At 34.2% G+C, this 9,158-nt stretch overlaps 9 non-coding genes across 9 annotated transcripts; all 9 read left to right on the forward strand.

Moving 5' to 3' along the window:
• The first annotated feature begins 223 nt into the window (after positions 1 to 223).
• TRNAI-AAU lies at positions 224 to 297 on the forward strand. The gene has a single exon. It is a non-coding gene; the product is annotated as a tRNA-Ile (tRNA).
• Positions 298 to 1,854: 1,557 nt separating this feature from the next.
• On the forward strand, positions 1,855 to 1,928 carry TRNAI-AAU. The gene has a single exon. It is a non-coding gene; the product is annotated as a tRNA-Ile (tRNA).
• Positions 1,929 to 2,650: 722 nt separating this feature from the next.
• On the forward strand, positions 2,651 to 2,724 carry TRNAI-AAU. Its single transcript has one exon. It is a non-coding gene; the product is annotated as a tRNA-Ile (tRNA).
• A 692-nt stretch (positions 2,725 to 3,416) lies between these two features.
• Positions 3,417 to 3,490, forward strand: TRNAI-AAU. The gene has a single exon. It is a non-coding gene; the product is annotated as a tRNA-Ile (tRNA).
• A 722-nt stretch (positions 3,491 to 4,212) lies between these two features.
• Positions 4,213 to 4,286, forward strand: TRNAI-AAU. The gene has a single exon. It is a non-coding gene; the product is annotated as a tRNA-Ile (tRNA).
• Positions 4,287 to 5,047: 761 nt separating this feature from the next.
• On the forward strand, positions 5,048 to 5,121 carry TRNAI-AAU. The gene has a single exon. It is a non-coding gene; the product is annotated as a tRNA-Ile (tRNA).
• A 692-nt stretch (positions 5,122 to 5,813) lies between these two features.
• Positions 5,814 to 5,887, forward strand: TRNAI-AAU. Its single transcript has one exon. It is a non-coding gene; the product is annotated as a tRNA-Ile (tRNA).
• Positions 5,888 to 6,609: 722 nt separating this feature from the next.
• TRNAI-AAU lies at positions 6,610 to 6,682 on the forward strand. The gene has a single exon. It is a non-coding gene; the product is annotated as a tRNA-Ile (tRNA).
• Positions 6,683 to 7,442: 760 nt separating this feature from the next.
• On the forward strand, positions 7,443 to 7,516 carry TRNAI-AAU. The gene has a single exon. It is a non-coding gene; the product is annotated as a tRNA-Ile (tRNA).
• The last annotated feature ends 1,642 nt before the right edge of the window (positions 7,517 to 9,158 follow it).

The raw sequence follows: 9,158 nt of genomic DNA on the forward strand, positions 1-9,158 counted from the left end.
TAATTTTCTCTTCGGTTTGTAACCCTTGTCTCTCATATAATTAATTGGTGATAAATCGATCATAATTAATAAATAAAAAATACAGTGACACTGAATATGTGTTAAGTCATTTAATTTTGTGTAGCATTTTACATATGAACACTTGGCATTTCATAACTATTTTTGCCAATATTAGCTGAAAAAGTGACTAGATATAGTAGTGTTCTGAACATTAGAAATCAAAGGCCTATTAGCTCAGTTGGTTAGAGCGTCGTGCTAATAACGCGAAGGTCACAGGTTTGACACTTGTATGGGCCAAATTTTTCATCTCCGTGAATCGGTAACTTTGAGTTCAAGTGTTCCAACTTTAACTTGACAAATATTTTATTCCAACAATGAAAATTTTCATTAATAATCTCAAAAGAATTATATTACAATTCAATGTGCATAAAGCATAAATATATAAACATTACAAAATGTCTTCTATTGTGCAGCTTCAACCCTCGTTCTTCTTGCTGCTTCTTCGCCTTTCTCGGCTGCCGTGTCTAAAAATTTGTTAATTTGATTCCTTGAGCTCAGGATGTGTCCTGGTATCACCGGATGATGATCATATGTGAGATTGATTTTAAAACTGTGGTAGTTATCAAAAGCGTCAAGGGTATTTACTCCTTCGCTTAACACGCATCTCTACCATCTAATGCACTCAGCAGTGGTCATCCCATCTACAAAGAAGATTCCATTGTCTTTCATAATATTGAATAATATTCCCTTACGCTTTTTCGTCCGAGTCATTCCCGATACTCTTTCAGTAGGATTAAAATTTTCTCTTTGGTTTGTAACCCTTGTCTCATATATAATTAATTGGTGATAAATCGATCATAATTAATAAATAAAAAATACAGTGACACTGAATATGTGTTAAGTCATTTAATTTTGTGTAGCATTTTACATATGAACACTTGGCATTTCATAATTATTTTTACCAATTTTAGCTGAAAAAGTGTCTAGATATAGTAGTGTTTTGAAAGTTGAAAATCAAAGGCCTAATAGCTCAGTTGGTTAGAGTGTCGTGCTAATAACACGAAGGTTACAGGTTTGAGACTTGTATTGGCCAAATTTTTTATCTCCGTGAATCGGTAACTTTGAGTTCAAGTGCTCCAACTTTAACTTGACAAATATTTTATTCTAAGGAATTTGAAGTACTAAAATAAACCCAACGCATCACCAACACTGAAAATTTTCATTAATAATCTCAAAAGAAATATATTACAATTCAATGTGCATAAAGGATAAATATATAAACATTACAAAATGTCTTCTATTGTGCAGCTTCAACTCTCATTCTTCTTGCTGCTTTTTCGCCTTTCTCGGTTGCCGTGTCCAAAAATTTGTTAGTTTGATTCCTTGAGCTCAGGATGTGTCCTGCTATCACCGGATGATGATCATATGTGAGATTGATTCTAAAACTGTGGTAGTTATCGAAAGCGTCAAGGGTATTTTCTCCTTCGCTTAACTCGCATCTCTACCATCTAATGCACTCAGCGGTGGTCATCCCATCTACAAGGGAGATTCCATTGTCTTTCCTAATATTAAATAATATGCCCTTACGCTTTTTCGTCCGATTCATTCCCGATACTCTTTCGGGAGGATTATAATTTTCTCTTCGGTTTGTAACCCTTGTCTCTCATATAATTAATTGGTGATAAATCGATCATAATTAATAAATAAAAAATACAGTGACACTGAATATGTGTTAAGTCATTTAATTTTGTGTAGCATTTTACATATGAACACTTGGCATTTCATAACTATTTTTGCCAATATTATCTGAAAAAGTGACTAGATATAGTAGTGTTCTGAACGTTAAAAATCAAAGGCTTATTAGCTCAGTTGGTTAGAGCGTCGTGCTAATAACGCGAAGGTCACAGGTTTGACACCTGTATGGGCCAAATTTTTCATCTCCGTGAATCGGTAACTTTGAGTTCAAGTGTTCCAACTTTAACTTGAAAAATATTTTATTCCAACACTGAAAATTTTCATTAATAATCTCAAAAGAATTATATTACAATTCAATGTGCATAAAGCATAAATATATAAACATTACAAAATGTCTTCTATTGTGCAGCTTCAACTCTCATTCTTCTTGCTGCTTTTTCGTCTTTCTCGGTTGCCGTGTCCAAAAATTTGTTAGTTTGATTCCTTGAGCTCAGGATGTGTCCTGCTATCACCGGATGATGATCATATGTGAGATTGATTCTAAAACTGTGGTAGTTATCGAAAGCATCAAGGGTATTTTCTCCTTCGCTTAACTCGCATCTCTACCATGTAATGCACTCAGTGGTGGTCATCCCATCTGCAAGGGAGATTCCATTGTCTTTCGTAATATTAATTAATATGCCCTTACGCTTTTTCGTCGGATTCATTACCGATACTCTTTCGGGAGGATTATAATTTTCTCTTCGGTTTGTAACCCTTGTCTCTCATATAATTAATTGGTGATAAATCGATCATAATTAATAAATAAAAAATACAGTGACACTGAATATGTGTTAAGTCATTTAATTTTGTGTAGCATTTTACATAAGAACACTTGGAATTTCATAACCACTTTTGCCAATTTTAGCTGAAAAAGTGACTAGATATAGTTGTGTTCTGAACATTGGAAATCAAAGGCCTATTAGCTCAGTTGGTTAGAGCGTCGTGCTAATAACGCGAAGGTCACAGGTTTGACACTTGTATGGGCCAAATTTAATCGGTAACTTTAATATGGTAACAATTATTTTATTCCAACACTGAAAATTTTCATTAATAATCTCAAAAGAATTATATTAAATTTCAATGTGCATAAAGCATAAATATATAAACATTACAAAATGTCTTCTATTGTGCAGCTTCAACCCTCGTTCTTCTTGCTGCTTCTTCGCCTTTCTCGGCTGCCGTGTCTAAAAATTTGTTAATTTGATTCCTTGAGCTCAGGATGTGTCCTGGTATCACCGGATGATGATCATATGTGAGATTGATTTTAAAACTGTGGTAGTTATCAAAAGCGTCAAGGTTATTTACTCCTTCGCTTAACTCGCATCTCTACCATCTAATGCACTCAGCGGTGGTCATCCCATCTGCAAGGGAGATTCCATTGTCTTTCGTAATATTAAATAATATGCCCTTACGCTTTTTCGTCCGATTCATTCCCGATACTCTTTCGGGAGGATTATAATTTTCTCTTCGGTTTGTAACGCTTGTCTCTCATATAATTAATTGGTGATAAATCGATCATAATTAATAAATAAAAAATACAGTGACACTGAATATGTGTTAAGTCATTTAATTTTGTGTAGCATTTTACATATGAACACTTGGCATTTCATAACTATTTTTGCCAATATTAGCTGAAAAAGTGACGAGATATAGTAGTGTTCTGAACATTAGAAATCAAAGGCTTATTAGCTCAGTTGGTTAGAGCGTCGTGCTAATAACGCGAAGGTCACAGGTTTAACACCTGTATGGGCCAAATTTTTCATCTCTGTGAATCGGTAACTTTGAGTTCAAGTGTTCCAACTTTAACTTGACAAATATTTTATTCCAACACTGAAAATTTTCATTAATAATCTCAAAAGAATTATATTACAATTCAATGTGCATAAAGCATAAATATATAAACATTACAAAATGTCTTCTATTGTGCAGCTTCAACCCTCGTTCTTCTTGCTGCTTCTTCGCCTTTCTCGGCTGCCGTGTCTAAAAATTTGTTAATTTGATTCATTGAGCTCAGGATGTGTCCTGGTATCACCGGATGATGATCATATGTGAGATTGATTTTAAAACTGTGGTAGTTATCAAAAGCGTCAAGGGTATTTACTCCTTCGCTTAACTCGCATCTCTACCATCTAATGCACTCAGCGGTGGTCATCCCATCTACAAAGAAGATTCCATTGTCTTTCATAATATTGAATAATATTCCCTTACGCTTTTTCATCCGAGTCATTCCCGATACTCTTTCGGTAGGATTAAAATTTTCTCTTCGGTTTGTAACCCTTGTCTCTCATATAATTAATTGGTGATAAATCGATCATAATTAATAAATAAAAAATACAGTGACACTGAATATGTGTTAAGTCATTTAATTTTGTGTAACATTTTACATATGAACACTTGGCATTTCATAATTATTTTTACCAATTTTAGCTGAAAAAGTTTCTACATATAGTAGTGTTTTGAAAGTTGAAAATCAAAGGCCTAATAGCTCAGTTGGTTAGAGTGTCGTGCTAATAACGCGAAGGTTACAGGTTTGAGACTTGTATTGGCCAAATTTTTAATCTCCGTGTATCGGTAACTTTGAGTTCAAGTGCTCCAACTTTAACTTGACAAATATTTTATTCTAAGGAATTTGATGTACTAAAATAAACACAACGCATCACCAACACTGAAAATTTTCATTAATAATCTCAAAAGAAATATATTACAATTCAATGTGCATAAAGCATAAATATATAAACATTACAAAATGTCTTCTATTGTGCAGCTTCAACTCTCATTCTTCTTGCTGCTTTTTCGCCTTTCTCGGTTGCCGTGTCCAAAAATTTGTTAGTTTGATTCCTTGAGCTCAGGATGTGTCCTGCTATCACCGGATGATGATCATATGTGAGATTGATTCTAAAACTGTGGTAGTTATCGAAAGCATCAAGGGTATTTTCTCCTTCGCTTAACTCGCATCTCTACCATCTAATGCACTCAGCGGTGGTCATCCCATCTGCAAGGGAGATTCCATTGTCTTTCGTAATATTAATTAATATGCCCTTACGTTTTTTCGTCGGATTCATTCCCGATACTCTTTCAGGAGGATTATAATTTTCTCTTCGGTTTGTAACCCTTGTCTCTCATATAATTAATTGGTGATAAATCGATCATAATTAATAAATAAAAAATACTGTGACACTGAATATGTGTTAAGTCATTTAATTTTGTGTAGCATTTTACATATGAACACTTGGAATTTCATAACCACTTTTGCCAATTTTAGCTGAAAAAGTGACTAGATATAGTTGTGTTCTGAACGTTGGAAATCAAAGGCCTATTAGCTCAGTTGGTTAGAGCGTCGTGCTAATAACGCGAAGGTCACAGGTTTGACACTTGTATGGGCCAAATTTAATCGGTAACTATAATATGGTAACAATTATTTTATTCCAACACTGAAAATTTTCATTAACAATCTCAAAAGAATTATATTACAATTCAATGTGCATAAAGCATAAATATATAAACATTACAAAATGTCTTCTATTGTGCAGCTTCAACCCTCGTTCTTCTTGCTGCTTCTTCGCCTTTCTCGGCTGCCGTGTCTAAAAATTTGTTAATTTGATTCCTTGAGCTCAGGATGTGTCCTGGTATCACCGGATGATGATCATATGTGTGATTGATTTTAAAACTGTGGTAGTTATCAAAAGCGTCAAGGGTACTTACTCCTTCGCTTAACTCGCATCTCTACCATCTAATGCACTCAGCGGTGGTCATCCCATCTGCAAGGGAGATTCCATTGTCTTTCGTAATATTAAATAATATGCCCTTACGCTTTTTTCGTCCGATTCATTCCCGATACTCTTTCGGAGGATTATAATTTTCTCTTCGGTTTGTAACCCTTGTCTCTCATATAATTAATTGGTGATAAATCGATCATAATTAATAAATAAAAAATACAGTGACACTGAATATGTGTTAAGTCATTTAATTTTGTGTAGCATTTTACATATGAACACTTGGCATTTCATAACTATTTTTGCCAATATTAGCTGAAAAAGTGACTAGATATAGTAGTGTTCTGAACGTTAGACATCAAAGGCTTGTTAGCTCAGTTGGTTAGAGTGTTGTGCTAATAACGCGAAGGTCACAGGTTTGACACCTGTATGGGCCAAATTTTTCATCTCCGTGAATCGGTAACTTTGAGTTCAAGTGTTCCAACTTTAACTTGACAAATATTTTATTCCAACAATGAAAATTTTCATTAATAATCTCAAAAGAATTATATTACAATTCAATGTGCATAAAGAATAAATATATAAACATTACAAAATGTCTTCTATTGTGCAGCTTCAACCCTCGTTCTTCTTGCTGCTTCTTCGCCTTTCTCGGCTGCCGTGTCTAAAAATTTGTTAATTTGATTCCTTGAGCTCAGGATGTGTCCTGGTATCACCGGATGATGATCATATGTGAGATTGATTCTAAAACTGTGGTAGTTATCGAAAGCGTCAAGGGTATTTACTCCTTCGCTTAACTCGCATCTCTACCATCTAATGAAATCAGCGGTGGTCATCCCATCTACAAAGGAGATTCCATTGTCTTTCGTAATATTGAATAATATTCCCTTACGCTTTTTCGTCCGATTCATTCCCTATACTCTTTCGGTAGATTAAAATTTTCTCTTCGGTTTGTAACCCTTGTCTCTCATATAATTAATTGGTGATAAATCGATCATAATTAATAAATAAAAAATACAGTGACACTGAATATGTGTTAAGTCATTTAATTTTGTGTAGCATTTTACATATGAACACTTGGCATTTCATAACCATTTTCACCAATTTTAGCTGAAAAAGTGTCTAGATATAGTAGTGTTCTGAAAGTTGGAAATCAAAGGCCTAATTGCTCAGTTGGTTAGTGTGTTGTGCTAATAACGCGAAAGTTACAGGTTCGAGACCTGTATTGGGCAAAATTTTATCTCCGTGAATCGGTAACTTTGAGTTCAAGTGTTCCAAACTTTAACTTTACAAATATTTTATTCTAAGGAATTTGAAGTACTAAAATAAACACAACGCATCACCAACACTGAAAATTTTCATTAATAATCTCAAAAGAAATATATTACAATTCAATGTGCATAAAGCATAAATATATAAACATTATAAAATATCTTCTATTGTGCAGCTTCAACCCTCATTCTTCTTGCTGCTTTTTCGCCTTTCTCGGTTGCCGTGTCCAAAAATTTGTTAGTTTGATTCCTTGAGCTCAGGATGTGTCCTGCTATCACCGGATGATGATCATATGTGAGATTGATTCTAAAACTGTGGTAGTTATCGAAAGCAAACAAGGGTATTTTCTCCTTCGCTTAACTCGCATCTCTACCATCTAATGCACTCAGCGGTGGTCATCCATCTGCAAGGGAGATTCCATTGTCTTTCGTAATATTAAATAATATGCCCTTAAGCTTTTTCGTCCGATTCATTCCCGATACTCTTTCGGGAGGATTATAATTTTCTCTTCGGTTTGTACCCCTTGTCTCTCATATAATTAATTTGTGATAAATCGATCATAATTAATAAATAAAAATATAGTGACACTGAATATGTGTTAAGTCATTTAATTTTGTGTAGCATTTTACATATGAACACTTGGCATTTCATAACCATTTTTGCCAATTTTAGCTGAAAAAGTGACTAGATATAGTAGTGTTCTGAACGTTGGAAATCAGAGGCCTATTAGCTCAGTTGGCTAGAGCGTTGTGCTAATAACGCGAAGGTCACAAGTTTGACCCCTGTATGGGCCAAATTTTTCATCTCCGTGAATCGGTAACTTTAATATGGTAACTTTGAGTTCAAATGTTCCAACTTTAACTTGACAAATATTTTATTCCAACACTGATAATTTTCATTAATAATCTCAAAAGAATTATATTACAATTCAATGTGCATAAAGCATATATAAATGTCTTCAATTGTGCAGCTTCAACCCTCGTTCTTCTTGCTGTTTCTTCGCCTTTCTCGGCTGCTGTGTCCAAAAATTTGTTAATTTGATTCCTTGAGCTCAGGATGTGTCCTGGTATCACCGGATGATGATCATATATATATGTGAGATTGATTCTAAAACTGTGGTAGTTATCGAAACAATCAAGGGTATTTTCTCCTTCGCTTAACTCGCATCTCTACCATCTAATGCACTCAGCGGTGGTCATCCATCTGCAAGGGAGATTCCATTGTCCTTTCGTAATATTGAATAATATGCCCCTACGCTTTTTCGTCCGAGTCATCCCCGATACTCTTTAGATAGGATTAAAATTTTTTCTTCGGTTTGTAACCCTTTTCTCTCATATAATTAATTGGTGATAAATCGATCATAATTAATAAATAAAAAATACAGTGACACTGAATATGTGTTAAGTCATCTAATTTGTGTAGCATTTTACATATGAACACTTGGCATTTCATAACCATTTTTACCAATTTTAGCTGAAAAAGTGACTAGATATAGTAGTGTTTTGAAAGTTAGAAATTAAAGGCCTATTAGCTTCAGTTGGTTAGTGCGTCGTGCTAATAACGCGAAGGTCATAGGTTCGAGACTTGTATGGGCCAAAATTTTCATCTCCCCAACCCTTTGCATGTAAAAACCATTATTAATTTTGAAATGGTGTTTACAAAATGCACAACGTGAACCGGTGACTTTAATATGGTAACTTTGAGTTCAAGTGTTCCAACTTTAACTTGACAAATATTTTATTCTAAAGAATTTGAAGTACAAAAATAAACACAACGCATCACCAACACTGAAAATTTTCATTAATAATCTCAAAAGAATTATATTACAATTCAATGTGCAAAAAGTATATATAAATATATAAAATTACTAAATGTCTTCAATTGTGCAGCCTCAACCCTCGTTCTTCTTGCTGCTTCTTCGCCTTTCTCGGCTGCCGTGTCCAAAAATTTGTTAATTTGATTTCTTGAGCTCTGGATGTGTCCTGGTATCACCGGATGATGATCATATATATATGTGAGATTGATTCTAAAACTGTGGTAGTTATCGAAAGCGTCAAGGGTATTTTCTCCTTCGCTTAACTCGCATCTCTACCATCTAATGCCACTCAGCGGTGGTCATCCCATCTGCAAGGGAGATTCCATTGTCTTTCGTAATATTGAATAATATGCCCTTACGCTTTTTCGTCCGAGTCATTCCCGATACTCTTTAGTTAGATTAAAATTTTTCTTCGGTTTGTAACCCTTGTCTCTTATATAATTAAATTGTGATAAATCGATCATAATTAATAAAAAAAATACAGTGACACTGAAATGTGTGTTAAGTCATCTAATTTTGTATAGCATTTTACCTATGAACACTTGGCATTCATAACCATTTTTACCAATTTTAGCTGAAAAAGTGACTAGATATAGTAGTGTTCTGAAAGTTGGAAATCA

Source organism: Ipomoea nil, unplaced genomic scaffold (genome assembly GCF_001879475.1).
Source record: "Ipomoea nil cultivar Tokyo-kokei standard unplaced genomic scaffold, Asagao_1.1 scaffold1101, whole genome shotgun sequence".
Lineage (NCBI taxonomy): Eukaryota > Viridiplantae > Streptophyta > Magnoliopsida > Solanales > Convolvulaceae > Ipomoea > Ipomoea nil.